The 18,689-nt window shown below is 42.0% G+C and overlaps 1 long non-coding RNA gene across 1 annotated transcript in view; it reads right to left on the bottom strand.

The window, feature by feature from the left end:
* The window catches only part of LOC118168803, a 64,502-nt gene extending 46,858 nt beyond the window's left edge, over positions 1-17,644 (bottom strand). Inside the window, exons 1-6 of the long non-coding RNA XR_004751803.1 lie at positions 17,570-17,644; positions 11,543-11,921; positions 10,832-10,972; positions 9,823-10,006; positions 8,495-8,733; positions 474-589 (exon numbers count right to left, since the gene is read on the bottom strand). This is a non-coding gene — a long non-coding RNA (uncharacterized LOC118168803). The remainder of the gene's footprint in view (positions 1-473; positions 590-8,494; positions 8,734-9,822; positions 10,007-10,831; positions 10,973-11,542; positions 11,922-17,569) is intronic.
* Between the last annotated feature and the right edge of the window lie 1,045 nt (positions 17,645-18,689).

Genomic DNA, 18,689 nt, shown 5'->3' with positions numbered 1-18,689 from the left:
AGTCAGCCTCTGAAAAGGCTTATTGTAGGTCTGAAGACTGCAAGAGACACACATCACTCTTCATTTAACACTTTGTTGATCACTGACTCATGGATTGTTCTCCCTCTGAAACAATTCTAACTATTCTTTTTAGATGGGAATTTTGACCAGAGTGACCAGGATGTCTTTAAACACAGAGTTGGCATGGAGACTGCAATGGCAGTGAGATACCAATCTGTCTGGCCTCGCACCTACCCTGTGGCTGAAGCAGAACAGTAAATGCCTCCCTCAGCTACAGTTGGAAAGAAAAAGTGTTTCCATTTGAGTCAAATCAGCGCCCGGCAGCCAGGCACTGGCTGCTCCACTAGGCTCCCCATGCTTAGGAGAATATCCCTCACCAAACAGCTTTTAGAAGATCAATCACGTTCAAGTGTCTGCCACCAACTGAAATATGCTTATTATGTAACATAAAGTGAATACTTTGCACTACTTACAGTGGTTTATCCTGTACAACTCCTGTAGGATCCTGATTCCGGGACTTATAAACTAGCCAGGCTGTCTATAGATAGATACACCACAGAGCAAGAGCAGCAAGAGGACAGTCTCTTCCCTGCAAGTATTACATAAATAGTAAAAGTCAGTGTGCGAAAGATGGGAGAAGAATGCCAGGTGCACGCAATATTTGTAATTTACACCTAGCACAAATGTGTGCACACATCAACTGACCTTCTTTTCGCTTGGTCCACATTGCACCTTGCAATATTCATTCAAGGAACAGACCAGCTTCAACTACAAAGCCTTCTTTCCAGTAAAATTTTTCGATTGATAATATGATCCCACATTTAAATTAACCAAATTTGTAATTACTTTTTAACCAAGCTTTTTAATATGCAAAACTATGTAAGTGTAGTACCAGAATGGTAGGGAAAATAAAACATTACTTATTTGGCATAATCACAGATTTTAATAATTGACAACACATGTCAAAGTCCACAAATCACAGCTTAGGCAATGAAATGTGGTGTGTCTTTTTCATTCCACGTTACTGGTTTCTTAATTTAGCAAAGAGGGAATTTTGAGTGCATTTAAAGAGGAAATCAGCAAACAATACTAAATTTTCTGTAGAAAGAGGAAGCATAAGATTACACAAGTTACCACAAAAACAAATCGAAGCAAACTGGTGCCACAGGTCAAGTAATTGGGCACAAAGAAGAATTAAATCTCTTCAAAATTTATTGATTTATGATACCTTGTCAAGCTTGGGACATAAATATTTATTATCTTGCAGCTCCTATTCCTTCTATGCTTAGATTAATTTTATTCATGTCTTTGTAATAACAGGGAATTCAGCTAAGTCCAAGCAGCTCACAGTAAGACAATATGCTGTTACATTTGTCTCTCCCCTGAGAAGCAGGGAACACATTTTACATGTCAAATTATTCCATACACAGGGAACACTGCAATATTGGGTACATGCAACTGCACCACAGATACCAGATTAGACTCCTCTGTATACCCTGGAGCAGTCTAATATATTTAAATCAAATTGCCATATAGTAGACAGGGACAGTGTTTTTTACACTTCCTGTAGACTGCAGCAAGGAATGTTTCATTATCTTCTAGAGGTGGCCAGTTACATTTTAATTCTTTTTAACCGGATAATAAACCTCACCTTTCAAGCAGTTGGCACCAAGCATGCAAACAACCATCCATATGTAACTCAAAAGAACAGTACTACTGCTACCAATGCCTGCTAATTACACTTAACCTTTTGAATTATCTGGACTACTGACATATAAAGAATGAGATGGATGCTGAACAGATCCCACAAAGAACAGTTAAAGGCCAAATAGCATTCATTAAACATGTGACATGCATTAGTACTAGGATAGTGGTGATTACATGTGTGTTAGTTTGATAATGTTCTCTATAGAAAGAAACATGTCATCCAAAAGAAGAATGAATAATAGATAGTATGAATCCACAGGACTTGGTGGTTATTCTGGGTATTAGAATTTTACAGTGCATGACATTTCATTTTTGAAATATATTTGCAATACTTGAACTCCAAGATAAATGAAAACAAACAAACAAACAAAAAACATAAAACTCAATATAGTAATAGCACTGTAGTAGTTTAACATAGCATCTCTAGAGAAATCCTGACTTCAGTTCACTGGTGAAAAAGGTTTTCACTGGACATGCACTTGAATGAAAAAATAACCTACAAATCACTTGTACAGAACTCACCCAATGAACAAAGCAGGCCCAACAGAGAGGGATTTCCAGACACACTGTGGCCATGTGCAGGACTGAATTTCCACAGAGGACACCATATCTTACTTAGGGCAGCAATCTGCCAGAAGGGTTTCAATGCCATGGACTACAGTCAAACTGGGCAACCACGTATGCTTTTGTGAACGCTGAAAAATGATGAGCAAAGAGGAGGGAATAAAAGTGTCCCATCAGCTTTTCATGTACCTTACTACGTTCAGGTTTGGCTCAGAGCTTTGGAGAGGCGAAGCAGGGAGTATTTGTTCTGATGCCATCCTTCAGAGCTGAGGTCCTTTATCTCTGCACTATGTATCTGCCTCATCACTGAGTTCTTCCTGACAAGAAGCAAGTTTTCCTTAATACCAGAAGCAGACAAGTAACTTTGAAGGTTTAGACCTTTATGCTCTTTTATCTGTACATCATCAATGACCAATTTCAGTAATGCACAGTGCAAATGTTTGTGTTTTCACTGCAGGATTACAATCTAATCTAACCCAAGACTCAAGTCAAATCTGCTAAGGAAGAGAGAAAGAAGAAATATAATGTCTTCTCTTTTTTTTTCCTTCTCTATGCAGAATATTACCAAACTGGCATTTAGTGTAAGTTCAGCTCACAGAAATAATTCTTGAAAGCCCATTGGTGGAGCTTGTTTCCTTCTCCTTTCAGGTTGAAAAGGAAACTTTCTGTGAGTTTACTGTAATGGAGTGTTTGTCTGTATCAGAAGCAGCCTGACCTCTCCAGCCACAAGATGAAATACCAGCAGCCCACTCTGTCACTAGTTCACTACTAGGAAATTACATGGGAGGAAAAACACAACACAAAATTCACAGGAAAAAAAAAAAAAAAAAGAAAGAAAAAGAAAGAAAAAAAAAAGACATCAGCAGTGGTGGGAGTGAATGAACAGCTCAATAATGAAGCCAGTAAAAAGGAAAATATCCTCCAGCCAATTGATAACAAAAGGTTACTTGAGGCAAAGGGTCAGATCCTGAGCAGTGTGAAGTGGCCCAGCTCTCCAACCTCAGCAAAGCTACAGTGATTTACACTGGCTGCAGAAAAACCCAAGAGACAGAAAAACCCAGCTATAAAAATGGAATTGGAGGCCCACACTTTGAGAAGATTCCACTCACTTTTAGCACCAGACTGAGGTACAGAGGTGACTCTGAGGGTTTGTTTCTGCGGGGGAGTTCCTGTGAAGTAAGCTGAAGTGTGAATTTACACTGCATTTTCTGATGGGTCTTTAAGTAGGCTGTAAATTCATACCCTAGCCTATTTTGCAGGGATTTCCCCAAGTAGATAAGGCCTAAATTGGCCTCCTAATCATGGAGGCAGACAAAATAAATAGATGTTTTCAAAACTGCAGACCCACACAGGATCTATCTATTACAGGTGCAAGTGAGTACCAGATAGCATATATTGTACTTCTGCAAGTACATGGTGTCCTTCTTTCCTCCATTCACCCCCAAGCCCCACTCCCATCATCTCTCTCAGCAACCTTTCACTCCAAGACACTACCTTCAATCCCCCTGCCCTTATCCCAGGTTCATGCCAGATTTCCGTACCTTGGTGCCTGGCTCTTCCCTTCCCCACTCTAGTTCCACATCCAGAGGTCCAGGTCCCCCTTACCTACTTTCCCCTGACCCTCAGGGGAATGGTAAAATGGACCTGGTACAAAGGCGGGTCCTCCTACCAGTTCCTCGCCTCTGACCCAACCCAATCACGTCCTGCCCATTCACACCTCACCCATTCCTCAAAGGCTGCAAGGCATTGAACCCCTGGGTTACTGGACACTCTCTGAAGCCAGCTTCAGAACCACAAGGTTAAAGCTATGCAGACAGATGCCATGAAGCTGTGTAAGATTACTCACACTTTTTTGATTGAAAGATATTTCTCCATGCTGCTGTATTAGAGGCCAGAGGCCTTCAGCAGGAGGCAGAGGACACAGTTAGTACGGCCACAGCTTCATCACAGTCCTCAGGCTGGGTGGTTTGGCCATCAACATAGGCTAGAGCGAGCAGGCTGCACCACACAAGGTCTGGGCTGTTTCCCTGGGAGCCACAGTGAGGCCGTAATAGAGCAAAGCATTTAAGCCTTAGCTAATCTGGGGCCTTGTACGGCTTTAATTACTGCCTGTGCTGTTCTGCCCCACTGGCTCAGGCACTCACTGCACCAGTGACAACTAAGCCCCACCTGTGGCTGTACCACTAACAGGCGATGACAGTATTATAGCCTGAAGGAACCTTTTCAAGACAATTTAGTAACGTGCTGTCCCTGACACAAATGCCAGATTTCTCATGAGCAGCATGGAACACATCCTCTTCAATGCAACCCCTGACTTCACAACGCATGAAGAAGAAATTCAGTTAATGCTTTGAAGTCTGAGCGTTTAGATCAATGAGGGAAGCAAAAAGCTCCTAGCCACCTTCTGATAGCAGCAGAAGAAACCAGCTGCAGCAAACAGCCATCACATACAGTACAGTATCCCACACTGTCCTTAACAGCTCCAGCAGGTAACAGCAGTCTGAAGAACAGGAACATCTTGCTAGCAGGTACAAGACTTGAAAAAGCTATCTGAGAGATGCAGATTGTAAACCAGTGACTCTTCCAGCACTTGACTAAGTAAAAGTTTAATCTTTGATGTGTATGAAGTTCCTACACAATAAGCATCTCCAGGTACAGAAAGAGCTCGACACACTTTAAGAGCCAAAGTCTGTGCTGCAGACCATTTCCTGCACTTCATTACCTTGAGTATTCTGTGCACACCTTTTCTGTGTACCATCCACAAACATTTGTGTAACTCAGTTTTAACAGCAAAAACACTTAAAAGAAGCCAGCATCCGAGCTTGACAGAATGGTCTTCAGGGAAAGTGAAGTTTACATTTTCTCAGGAGCGTTTGTTTTGGAAGTGTTCAGGCTTTCATGCAAACAAAAACCACCAAGAGCAGCCAAACCCCATCAAGCCAACAATGGCTCACAAAGCAGTATTTCACAGTGTGTTTTTGTGTGTGTGTTTTTTTTTGTTTTGTTTTGTTTTTTTTTAGTAATAATATGAAAGTTACATAAATATCAGAGAACAACAAGCACATCATCAATATGATGCAAACAGAGAAGGTTAGGTAGTCTGGAAAAAATCTTGTGTGTGAATTATTCACTTAGCTGAAATAATTTCTCTTTCTTTTCCATCTTACCCTGTTCTGGAAGAAAATCAAGGCTACATAAGGCTTCACATTCAAAGGGAGGAATATGCTAAAGATTCAAGTTTGATGAAAATAATTAAATCATTTGTTTTGTCTAAGATAACTGAAAGTCCCTCGGGAGTAGTCTGCAAGAAGCAAGTAATTCCCATGCAGACTATCAAGTATTGAGAATAGCATCTTGCTGCTAAACATTTTTTTTCAGAAGAACAAAGCAGATGATACTTTATAACTTTCAAATCACAAAACATGAACATAAAAACTTACACATTTCTTACCGAGAATAAACTGATCCTCACTTTACAACAAAACATCGTATAGCATTTTGAGAGTATTAAGAGGACTCAAGGGATTTTATGGAAAATTCATGGGATACCATAACGTCAAAAACTGAATAGTTTCATCCACATATGGTATAGCACTTGCTTCCCACCCCAGGACAAGATACTCACACTGGACCAGACACACTTCAAAATGATGTGCAGAAAGGTGGTTGTCTTTCACATTTTGGAATGTAAAATTCTGAGGTTTCACAGGTAATTACAGCTGTTAATTTGATTTTATATCACTGACTTCAGCAATGCAATCTATTATCAATGATTCCAAAGTCACTGCAGCAAGGATGTTTACCTGCTCCCCTATGGGCTACACATGCAATATGTGCAATATGACTAGACATAGACTCATCCAAAGCCAAGATGACACGATATTCAGTGGAGGTGGATACAGAGCCACATTTCAAGTCACAACACAAGCAGCAATGGCTGTACTAGCTCCCTACTGATTCCTCTATTCAAAGACTGTGCTAGAAGGTAAAAAAACAAAATAAAACAAAACAAACAAACAAACAAAAAAACCCTACATGATTATGTTACAAAATCTTGTCTCAGTGCACATCCACTAAAAAAAAAGCTGAATTTTCACTGAGAAGACAACCTTAGTATGGACACATTTGTGACCTGACTATTTGTTAATCAGCAGCAATGTTATTAGCAAACTCATACATCTATACATATCGTACACGTCATTTTGGATGACCTGTACCATTTTAAAAGTACTGACATTTGAAAAGAAGGTTAGCCTCACACAACTAGCTTGTCTCAGCCCATAGCCAAAGGCAGCCATGTAGAATCAGAGACATACAATGAATTACTGGAGAATGGGGAAAAATATATATAAAGATGGGAAAGCAGTGTGAAAAATAAAGCAGACAATGGGGGTCAATGCACAAAGGGGCCTCTGAAACAAACCTGGACATACCTATATTCCTGTCTGTTGAATAACAAGAGGATGCAGGGAAGGAAATAATGAAGGAACTGAAGGAAATAATGCTGTGTTTTCACAGAGGTGAACTGTAATGTTTGCATCTTAGGTCTCTAAACTATTATAGCAGTATTTTATTACTCATGATGTACCTTTTGCAATAATGTATCTATATAAATGTATTAACTTTTGAAAGAACATGTTATGTTTTTAATTTTCAGAGTGTAATTTCTTTTATTTGTAGCTTTCCAAGGTTATAGATTTCCTGTCTGGCATCCCTCTCTCACCCCAGAGCCAAGCTACTCTAGGTCCTTACTGAACCAACCACTTCCACAGTAACTGGGATAACCACCAGCATAGTCCTTAAAAAGGGTGCCCCAGAGAATTCAGTCATCAGAAAATATCCAACAAGGCAAAGGAACAAGGCTGTCCACATTAATTTAACAACCTATTATCCTCTGAAATTGTCATCAATACTAATCTTTTTATCTAGCAACTAAACAAATGTATATGAGCTTCCTATGTAGTAATACACTGATTAAACCTTAGATTTCAGGCAGGGCATATTCTTCAAATAAAAATCAGACCTCTTATTAAACCTCAAAGGGAATTCCAAATAAACACACAGCATCAAAAAGCCAAGACCACATAAGGATTTAGTCTTAGTTTTAGTCAAAATTCAGTGATTCTTTTTAATTGCTTCACTTGCAATGTTTTCAGAAGCACAGAGAGCCATCCTCTGAGAAAGCTAACCAGTAAAAAGAGCACAGACAGATCTCCTTCTTACTCCATCACATACTAGGGAGGCCTTTATGCCCTGCTAAATGTAAAATATTTTAGAAAAATAAAACCAGCAAACAAAATGGGATTTGGTCAAGAATTCATGCTGGCTGAATCACTGTGGTGTGGAAATCACCAGCTCTAAAGATGGAAAGTCCGGAGCCATTCATTCCCTCAAAAAAAAGAAAAAAAAAAAAGAAAAAAAAAGGCATTAAAGAACCATTTGGCTTGAGGTTCTGCTGGTACGCTCCCCCAACATTTCCCAACATGGGAAAGGCTACCTATGGATTTGGTGCCTTGACCTTTTTTCTCCTAATCTTTCTCTAGGACGACCAGCAATTTGACATGCATCATAGTTTTTTATATTGGGTGCAATGAGAATTGTTTAAATGTCACTCTGTGACTCAACATGCAGCAATGCTACAGGGTCATGGCACTGCTTCTTCCCTCCACATCCTGCACCTATTGCCCTCTTCTGCCTCTCCCTAGGAAAAAAAAAAAAATCTACATACTTTACAGATTGAACATGGCCAGTTTCTAAGTAGAGATTCTTTCAGATTTCTCTGTGTTGCCTTTTATCTGAGAGCTTCCAAGGAAATATTGCTCAGAAGCAATTAAGGCCAACTTTTTCTTAGACAAAGGCATACAGCAATCAGCATATTTAGCAAGGCAGCACAGTCATTTTGAAAGAGGCCTGGAAAATCCTAACATTGTTAAAAATTATCTTCACAATTGCTGACAAGATCTATTAAAGATATTTGTGTTCTGCTTGTGCATTTCATCATCTTTCATAAGCCAAAATCTTATTAGCAAATAATTTTAGCAAAGTTCAAAAGCCAAACTGTTGTGGATGCCTATCACTTCAAGCAAGGATAATAGCTCTTTTTAACAAAGTGTTTTCAAAGTACTGGCATACATAAACACGTTATACTTTGGTACATAACACATTTATTTGTCTCGGCTATTCATTACAGTATTTGATATAATCCTGTCACGCTCAGACTCACCTGATCGCTGTATCTGTGGCAGCCTCCTTGGCTGTGCAGGATGGGATGACCAAGAGCCACAACGAGAAAGGAATGTAACTGTGCTGCAGATCACGAGGAGAGCCAGTCCAGTGGCTAAACATCGTAAGCTGAGGAAATCCAAGATCAGTTCTGTAACATATTTCCTTACGCAGACTTATGCACATCATTAATTCTCTCTGTGTCTGTGCTCTGTAAATGGTACTTCTGTATGACAGGCTCTGTGAGAATAAACACAGTATGAAGTGGCATACTGACAGGGAACATGGAAATGAGTCTTTGATAACTCCCCATTACCAATCATTCATTTTTAACACTCAAAATTAATGATCCAAGATAATGTTACAGTGAAAACTACTCACAAAAGACTCAAGAATCAACAGTTTACTGAACTGAATTTAGTTTTGTGAGTATAGGCTTAAAAAGATTCATTTACCATAGTGATTGGAATCATTTACCATAGTGATAGCCATTTGGAAAGCAGTCTTTGAAAATCAGAAGCAGCTTACTATGGAGCAAACCACCAGCTAGCAGCAATGTTATTTCATTGCACTGGTCACAATGACCAACGAAGCCTTTCAACTCATCAAAGCACGTCCCAGGATGTCTTGAGAAAAAGACCTATAAAAACAGCACATCCCAAACCTGGGACTCTTGTGTGTTAATTTGGCGTGCTTCTTAAAGGTGCTGATGTTGCAACATGCAGCTAGGCCCTTCAAAATTTCATGACCAATATGACTGGACAGAATCCGTACCGAAGTACTGAATTACAGGTAACCTTAGGGCAGGCACCAACTTTCCTGAGCAATTCATTATCCTGAGTCTACGACAGACACCGCAGAACTTTAGCTAACTTCAGTGTTACCTTGCCTAGATCTAAAAAGTTTGTTTTTGTTGTTGTTGTCGTTGTTGTTGTTTTTCCCCTTCTGTTGTGAATGTGCTCACTGGACAGCATTGCTTCATCAGATAACCCCCCCCCCAAATCCTTCTAGGATGTGTGTTAAGGGGGTGGTATCGTTTTTTATTTTTTTCCCTAACACACCTACCCAGCCTTGCATCAGTCCTTCTCCCTTCCCCTTTCCCAGAGTGATTACCCTGCAGTACTGATCACTGCGATCTTTTCACCTGCTGCATTCCTTATGACTGTCACTGCTCTCAGCTCTACAAGCTGCCAGCACCTGTAGCATGGACTAATGCATTCTGAGTATTACCCTGCCCTGTCACCACTCCTGCCCTCATGTTTCACAGGGTTGTTCAAGTTCAGAGCAGCAGTGTGCTTTTGTAGACAGCCCCTCAACTGCCCCACTTACCGTGCTGCACTTTGCATCACAGAGCAAGCCCCAGGTGTGCAGACTGGATTCCTTTTGGACAAAACAGAACTGGAAGAGGTACCTCAGAAGCACAGGTGAACAATGCCAACTGCAGGGAGCATGCAGTCCAGGGGCCCTCACTAAAGCTACAGCCCTCCAGGTCTATTCCCAGTGCCTGCAATGCCTGTGGACAAATAGACTTTCATTCTCATTCAGCAGAGCTTAAACCCCTTCTGCACACCACCCAAAACTCACACTGCTCCCCCGTCCCCTCCCAAATAAAAAATAAACACCGAAACAAGCAGCATGACATCTTTCCTTTCAGATATTCTCTCAGAGAGCATCTCCAGTGGATCGTAACATTTGACTTGTTAACGTTTGGAGTAACCTTTGTTAAACCCATGTTATCGTTTAGGTCTTTGCTCACCTCCCTGTAATCTATCACTCACCCCTTCCCTTTCACCAATTTCTACTCCCCCTTTCTTTCTTTTAGACCCTCTTATTCTATTTCATTATTTCAGTTATGAATAAAGCTTGAGCTCACTGCTACACAAAATTAATCTAACATAACTCCTACATCTTTGATTTTCTGTAACTGAATTTCTATGCAAGTTCTACCAGCGCAATCTGGAACTTCAACATATCTATAAAAATTTCCTTTCCTCTTATTTCTCAGCTAGATACAGCATGGTCTTTCTCTTTGTGGGCAAACCCCACACCCATGGAGCTGAATGGAAGGACCTCAGCTGACTGCAACAGGCAGTCCCCTAACTTCATTTAATGAAGTCATTCAAACAACTGATACTATTTGTGTTAAATTTCATGGCTATATGACATTCAGAGATAACCATGTCTGTTTTGTGTCTTTTGCAAATACATTTTTTCCTATTATGCAACCTGAAAAAATACTCGTTCTGTTCTAATGTAATTGTAAGAATCAAATTTATATACAAGACCTTTAGAAAACAGAGACCCACCTCTAAATGCAAAGAACAAACATTTGCATTACCTATTTATATTAAAATATGCAGAAATTTCCAAAGTATTCAGTCAACTTATAAATTTTTATAACTTCTTCAAATTGTTAACATTTTTTTAACACACAGCGTTATTTCAGCTTTGTGGAAAGCTCAATAACAATCTTTCTGGTCTGGAAAAAAGGAAAGAACATTATAATAAAGAATGCAGAATAAATAAAAACAAAACAGTACAAGCCGTACATCCACGCATACAAAGACAACTTTCATGGTGAGCTATAAGCAATTATAATAACACAATGTGCTGCATGTTGATTTCACCAGTGAAAAGAATTTCTCCAGTTATTGAAGACTTTCCTGGCAGAATCTCAGAAAAAAATTCTGACATTCTCCCAATCTGACTTCTGTGCAATGCAAGTCATGCACATTTTAAACACCGATGAATAATACTGCCTTTCTTCTAGGAACTGTTAGCAGCTGTAGAAACTATTACAGCCTGCTTAAAACCATGTCTCTGTAGTCAATACTCTCCAGACACTTAGCAATACTAAAGCTATTCCTGGGGCTAAACTAGAATTGCTGTGTGAATACAAAGTTTGATTTATGTTGAAATGAAACAACAAACATCTGATCTTTCCTTTTTTTAAATAGCCATTCACATAAACACGAGTATCAGCTGCATAACTAGAAAGCGATGTACCGAATTTACAGAAATTAGACAAAGGAAGACCACCCACAGTTACCTTCAAGAAGAAAAGATTTTTCAGAGGGTGAAAGATTGCTGGTGAAGATATTTTGTACAGATGTGACTGCCCTAATGTCCTCATGGTGAGACTGTGGCTTATGAGATTGATGCTTCATGAATCTAAATTTTGAAGTCTTCTGAAAGATGCAAAATTGATCAGCAGCCCAGTACCGTATCCTGGCGCTGCTCGTCATCAGCTGCTCAGACTGATCACAGGCTCAGTGGATTGCCTAATAAAATTATCCAGATTGGTCCAGATGCATCCAAGAGGAAGTGGAGGCCTCTGTGTGCTAATGTTATTCTTTCGCATCCCAAAGCACAGGTGGGAGCAGGAGAACACTCAGCCGTGGTTCCTCTGATGTTTTTGAAATGATGGACTGGGAAGAGAGAGGAAAAGACACACGTGGAGCAAAAGCAAACCTGAAAGCACATACAGAATTCCAGGTATGTTGTACAGACTCATGTGCACCACTAAACTTTTACAGAAACCTGAGGTACTGAAAATCTGTTTGTGATTCCTCACTGCAACAAACTGCCATCAAAGTTCATTTATTTTTTTTAATGCATCTTCACCTTTCAATAGACAAAAACATATAAGAAAATACAATCAGATTTGTGAAGGGCTTGTGATCTCCGTCAGAGATCACAATTAACTTGACCAGTAACAATAATAAGGCGAAGGTTAAGATAACTTGAAGTAAGGCACTCTATCCCTAGGAGAATATCATAAACCAATCAGGAAGAGTGTAATGGCCTCAAATCAATGCTTTAAACTCTTCTAAACTAATTTTAAATTGTAAATGAATCTGTAGCTGTTTGAGTATCTAGAAAGGTAAAAGATAAGCTAATTGTTCATCTCATTATTAGTTTTGCCTCTATTTGTGAGTTACTTTTTTTAAAGCATCACATTTACATCTCATCAGTGGTCTTTTTAATAAAAGTTTCAGCATGCATGAGTATTTCCCCATGTGGCAGAGGAACACCTCCACCTTCTCCAGCACCAGAATAGCCTGCCTGTCCTTCAGCTGCCCCAGATTTTTATCCAACAGAGCTCTGCAGACACAGTGTCAGTGCACAGCCAGGGAAAAATGCTACCTGGTCAAATTTATGGCACATTCAGTGTCACTTTTCTAAAAGCCACCAAAAATCACTTTGCATGGCTATTCCTGTGAGGTTTGGAAGAGGATACATCTCTTAGGAGAGCTGAACAGCTGCTAGCTCCACCAGCCTACCTTCACCCTGGGGACAGCCTTTACTAAAACCACACGTGACCAGTGCAGCTGTTCAAGGATAGGAACTTACCCTGAAACCTCTGTTGCTCACAACTGCTCTGATGGGACTGTGCAAGATCAGGGACTCCAGAGGTAAAACAAAGCTTGAAACTCCAAATACCAACCAAACACACAGCAGAATTGCTGTAATTCACTCTACTTCCAGGCTGAATTCCAACTGTTATGCTGGCCTTAAGACCACTGATACTTTTGGGGAAAACTCTATTTGACTTTGCTCAAGATGCCCATTCACTTTTACAAAGCCCTATCCCATGCTGCTCCCACTTCCCCCTCTGCCTTTTCTCCTCCCTACTCACGCACACACTCCATCTACTTTTCTTGTTCTTTCAGTCCGTGGTTCTAGCATGTCTCCTTTTCTTGTCCGAGCTTTGAGCCTTATCCCATGCTGCCCTCTGGGCTAAGCTCTCTCCCTGAGACGGCTTTGGATATCACAGCTTGGTAATTCTGGGATGACATGCAGATTCAATGGGAGCAAGGCTGACCCTTATTGTTGGGTCTTTCTTACCAAGTATCCTCCATCCTCTGCTCCAAATCCTTCCTCCTGCCTTTCTGAATAATCTTATCCTGTCTTTATTTAGCATCTGCAACTTCACATTTTTCCTTCCTTTGTCTATAAAACGGCGCATTATTTGAAAGTTTTCCCATAACAATAGAAAGAGATGTTCACTTAACAGCATTAAACATGCAGAAGGAGAAAGTGAGCAAATGAGGGGGAAGAGGACTCATTAATTTTTTAAATTCTAATAGGTTTTTTAAAAATAGCATTTTTTTTTTCAAAAGCACTGAACTTACACAATGCAAAAAGACTTAGATATTGCTGGATATTGTTTAGAAGAAAAACATAAAAAAGTAGCCATCACATCTTTTGGTCTGGGAATTTCAGCTCGGCTCTGTTTCTTAATTCAGCACAGTCACAAGGCAACACTGCAATTAGAATCCTCCAGGGACTGCAGATGAAAAAAAAGGTTGCATTCAAATCAACCGATTTCCACGGTCATGTATTTTGAGGGAACCAAGCAGCCTTACAAAACTTACCAAATAAGTACAAATTATGCAACTATGAAATACTCACAGGTATTCTCCTAATGTTAACTTGTTAAACTTTACTCATCAGTAGCTCCACTCAACGGAGTAAGAAAAACCAGGCTGCGGTCGCAAGGGTGGATAATTTATAATGGGACGCTGACACCAAGCACATGGAAAATTAAGCGGCTTGAACTGCAGGCAAGCTTAGAGGAAGGGTGAAGCAATGGCTATTTTGTTAATCCCTACTGGGCACAAAATGGCATTCTGCTACACAGTGCTAATAACACACATGAAACACACCAACAGCTGCAAGGCAGGCAGAAAAAGCCAAATAACCTTTTGGTATAAAAAACAGATTTCAAGTGACTTCATCCGTCACAAATGATAAATGAAACAGAAAAATCTCCAACACATAGGCACACTACGAATGTGGGAACGGATCTTCCTTGCAATGGGGTCAGAAAGATCTGATCCTTGGCACTAACTCTGGAGTGAGCAATCTTTCAGCCAGGTTCTCTCCTTATCTGCCTATGTGTAGAAAAGCCACTGATAACTGAAAAACTCTTAAGCAATATTCTGAGCTGCTTTTATGTTACAATAATTACACGTGGGCTGCTCAGCACTGACTGGTATCTGGTATCATTATCCTAACACATGTATCTATCCATGCAGACATTTATAACACGTCCAGCATAGCAGGGGAGGACTACAAACACAAACACATACAGCAACCAACACGGTTGATGCTTCCCTCTTTGGCTGGTAACGCTGTGCTAGTGCAGTCCACAGGCAGGTGCTGTGGTTTCTGACAAGCCTGTTGGGTAACAGCGTCAGGAATCTGTCAGATGCTGCCCACATGCAGGCCGTGTCCCACACGGCATGCTGACCTCCACGGAGGAATTTTCATTTTAAATTCTGCTGGGAAATGTTACAAATACCAGCTGACAGCGTGTAATGTATTACAGAGAAATGGCAAATCACAACGGTCAAGGCAAAACTGCAGGGAAACACCCTCCGAAGGCAGCAGCGGAGTTGCCAGAGCACGCTGTGCTGGATCAGAGAGATGGGTTAGGTCTTTGTCTCTGAGGCATGCTTGCCCCATCACACGAGGCAATGGGCAGAGAGAGGCTCCTCCAAGCTGCCCGTGCAGTTCCCCAGCCTTGTGGTTGCCAAAAGATTAGTGGTGTCATAAGGACTACTTAAAGCCGCCTCAGGCTGTGCTAAGAATAAACCTGTACCCTTACAACATTATAATCACACCTCGCACAACTCCTTTTCCCCTAGAAAAAAGCCCTGTGCCAACGCATCACAAGACGGGTGTCAAAGACCACTGATGTTCCCTCGACAGAACCACACAGCCTGCTGCCCGTTCTTCCCTTAGACAAAGGAATTTGAGGGACCTGCTTCCTCCAGCTTCCTGCCTACTTTACACCACAAAGTTGATGGAGAAGATGAACAATCAGTTACACTGCCTAGGTAGGCAATAAAATACAGGAGGCTCTTGACCAAGTGTTGAGCAGAAGAGCCTTTGCACACCTACCCACGGCAGTTCAGAGTGCTTCTGCTCCCATGCAGAGCTTATCAGACCCAAGGAAGAGCAATAAAATGGAGCAATAAAACGGTGCTTGGATTCAAGCACTCCAGTGAAAAGTCCAGCCATTCAAGTGAGCAGGGAAGGTAGCTTTAAACCAAGGATCAGACTTGCCACCCGAGCCTCTGAGACAAGCATGTAAGCTCCCTCTCCCTGCTCTGCTGTGAGCAATCCTGTCTCTGCAGGGGTGGAAAGCAACTGGATGGGTGGCAGTAACTTCAGCTGCAGGAACAGATTTGGGAGAGCTCTTTTGCAGCATGCTGGGAGCTTGGGCTTGCTAAGTCAGGCAATGAGATAAGCCCAGTATTGTCTCTTTAACAAAAAGTAGGAGGTCTCTGCAATGATGATTTTTGCCTTTGGAAACTATATTAAGACCAGTGCAGAAACTGGTAGCAAAGAAGTGATTCATGAACACCAACAAAGTGATTCACCAGCGCCTTGCTAGGAAGTGATATCATCGCAACACATCTCCATGAGAATGGCAGAAGAGAGGCATTGTTTCACAGGACAGAAAAATGCTGCATTCTCCAAAAGAGAAGCATTAAATCCGCAGGTGTGTATGACAAACAAGAGGGGACAAATTGTCAGTGCTCTGGGTAGCGAGTTGGACGGCCAACACTGTGACTGTCACATGCTTGTAAGCACTGCTGCAGAACATGTAACATTTCCAATCTGGCCCAGGATAAATTGCAAACTCTGGGTATGTTTTAAGACTACCGCAGCCCAGCCAGATTCTCCTCTACCTTCCCAAGCTGAGCCATCACTCCTTGCCCCACCCCAAAGCCACAAACAGTAAAACCCTTTCTTTCTCCCCACTTAGGGGCCCTATGAGTGTGCTCTTGCCTTCTCTTACCCAACTCAGTCCTGCAATCTCTCCGACCCACAGCATTGCCTCCACATCCCCACACAGGCTCTCAGTCTTGCCAGGGATCTACATGCCTTAGCAGTATCTCTCTCCAGCCCTCCGCTCTACCCAGCACAGTTAGGCCATTCCCAAGTGCCCAGGGCTGAGCACGTGCATGCAGCTGCTGTGGAGGCAGAAAGCAAGGCAGTATTAGGTTTCAGTACGTATGCTGCATGTTGTCTCCAAGGGTGGCAGGCTGTGACTTTTTCAGTTTGTAAACCTGTATCTCGTGTGGGCCATGACCATGCTCTCCGCAGTTATTCTGGGTGGTATCAGCTTGTCAGCACCTCAAAGCCCTAAGCATGCTGCACTCTGCCGTGCCTTGTACCGAATGACCTGTCCCTTGAAAAGCACGCAGCAGTAGGCTTGCAGCTATTTAACTACTGAACTCACGGTGACAAGCTGACATTGCCCAGACTATGAAGATTTGTTGTTCTGTCAATCATTCCTTCTGTGTGCTAAGATGGCAAAGAGCTTCCCCCTAGTTCACCTGATAGCAACGATTCTCCCTCACTCACAACCCTCTTCTCATAAAACTTTTGCTTACAGCACCTAACATCAGCAGCCCCAAGCACGTGAAACACACTTAACACCAGGGCTGCTTTTCTCCTTAACCTGCTGCCCAGCTGTCCCAGACACCAGGGCCAGGTCAAATCCAGGGAATTGCCAGAGAAGAAAGTGGTGAACTTCTGGAATCACTCAGTTTCTCCAAAAACTCCTTTAACTCCCTGCAGGAAGACTGGTGGGCCTGCTGCTACGCAGACCTGCTGGCCAGCAATGCACAAGAGGCTAATGTCAAGTAAAGGGTTTAGGATGCACTCAAAGCAGCAATGGAGAAGGGAATCATTGCATCACAGAATATCCCGAGATGGAAGGGACCCACAAGGATCACCGGGTACAACTCATGGCACCAAAGGAAGAACAAGTCCAGCACAATGCAACGTGAAAGCAAGTTGTAAGCATTTATTCTGCCATTGCTCCTAAACCCCGCCAGGGACTGGCGTGGTAATGCAACCCGTATCCCCCAGTGTCGTAGCCCCAGCTCCCTGGAGACCGGTGCTGTGGATGCCTGCAGACAGGGCTCAGATCTGAGCAGCTCTGGGATTTCTGATGTATCCAGTCACGCTTGGTGCCAAGCAGAGTGAAGCAGAACTCCTCACGCAGCCCACCCGCTTCACTGGCTTCCCCTAGAGAAGTAAGCAAGCCACCCACCAGCCTTCTAACTCAGCCCTCGAAGAAACGCCCAAGGAGCAGACTGCAAGGAGAGCTGGCTCTCTCCAGTACAGCAGCACTCACAGCCTCGCGCGCGGTGGCAGACAGCTGTGTCCCGGAGAGCCCAAAGCTAGGAGGATGAAGCAGTCAAAGGGAGGAGACAGGAAATATGCTTCCCCTCACACACTCAAATGGGGAACTTGATTGCGTGATTTTTCTGTGTGGTAGGGCACCAGGGAGAATACATTCTTGATACAGTTTCAGTGTTCCTGTGGGTTAGATAAGATCATAGGGGAACTCAATCAGCAATGGAAAATGGAAATGCCCCTTCCTTTTGCCAAACACAGAAAAAAGCACTGGGGCTGATTTTCCACTGGTGACACTCATTTAACATCAGTGCAGTCCCCTCATACCACAGTAACTTTTGGTATACTTAAGTAAGAAGAAAACTTAATTTCCAGTTTGGCTTTAGGAAAACAGACTGTGTTTGGAGCAGACAAGTGTAAGTAACCTGTCAGCAAGCACTTTAGAGAACATTTCACTTTAGTGAACATATTCCTTCAAGTTATTACTACGACCTAGATAAGCAGCAACTATGGTACTCATCTTTTTAAAAATACCAATTAATCGCTCCTGTATTAGGGTTTCCTTTCCAATAGTCTCGCTGTTGCACATACACAGCACCTTCTTAAAGTCATGGAGGGATACCCCAGACAGAGCAGACAGAAATTGATCAGAGATAACCATTTTATCTCAGTTACCCAGAAAAGTGAATGGTTCAATCTTCTGTGTAATATCAAACCCCATGCACCACAGGAACAGAAGCCTAAAGGCCACAGAGTACTTTCACTTTGTGTGTGCATCTTCCAGTGATGTCAACTGGATGCAAGCTTCTGATTCTCAGCCAGGACAACTTCTGCCAGGAAGTATTTCCATAAATACCCCGTTCACTCTGGGCTCACATTTATGTCCCAACAAAATTCAACATCTCTCCACATCATCTGGATTTAAACCAGCTGTCAGTTTGACGTGATAGAAAGACGGAAGGAAGGAGTGAAGGAGGGAGGGAGTGAAGAGGGAGGAAGGGAGGGAGGGAGGGAGGGAGGGAGGGAGGGAGGGA

The sequence above is a fragment of the Oxyura jamaicensis genome, chromosome 6, assembly GCF_011077185.1.
Source record: "Oxyura jamaicensis isolate SHBP4307 breed ruddy duck chromosome 6, BPBGC_Ojam_1.0, whole genome shotgun sequence".
Taxonomy (NCBI): Eukaryota; Metazoa; Chordata; class Aves; order Anseriformes; family Anatidae; genus Oxyura; species Oxyura jamaicensis.
This window is presented reverse-complemented; position numbering and strand designations above follow the sequence as displayed.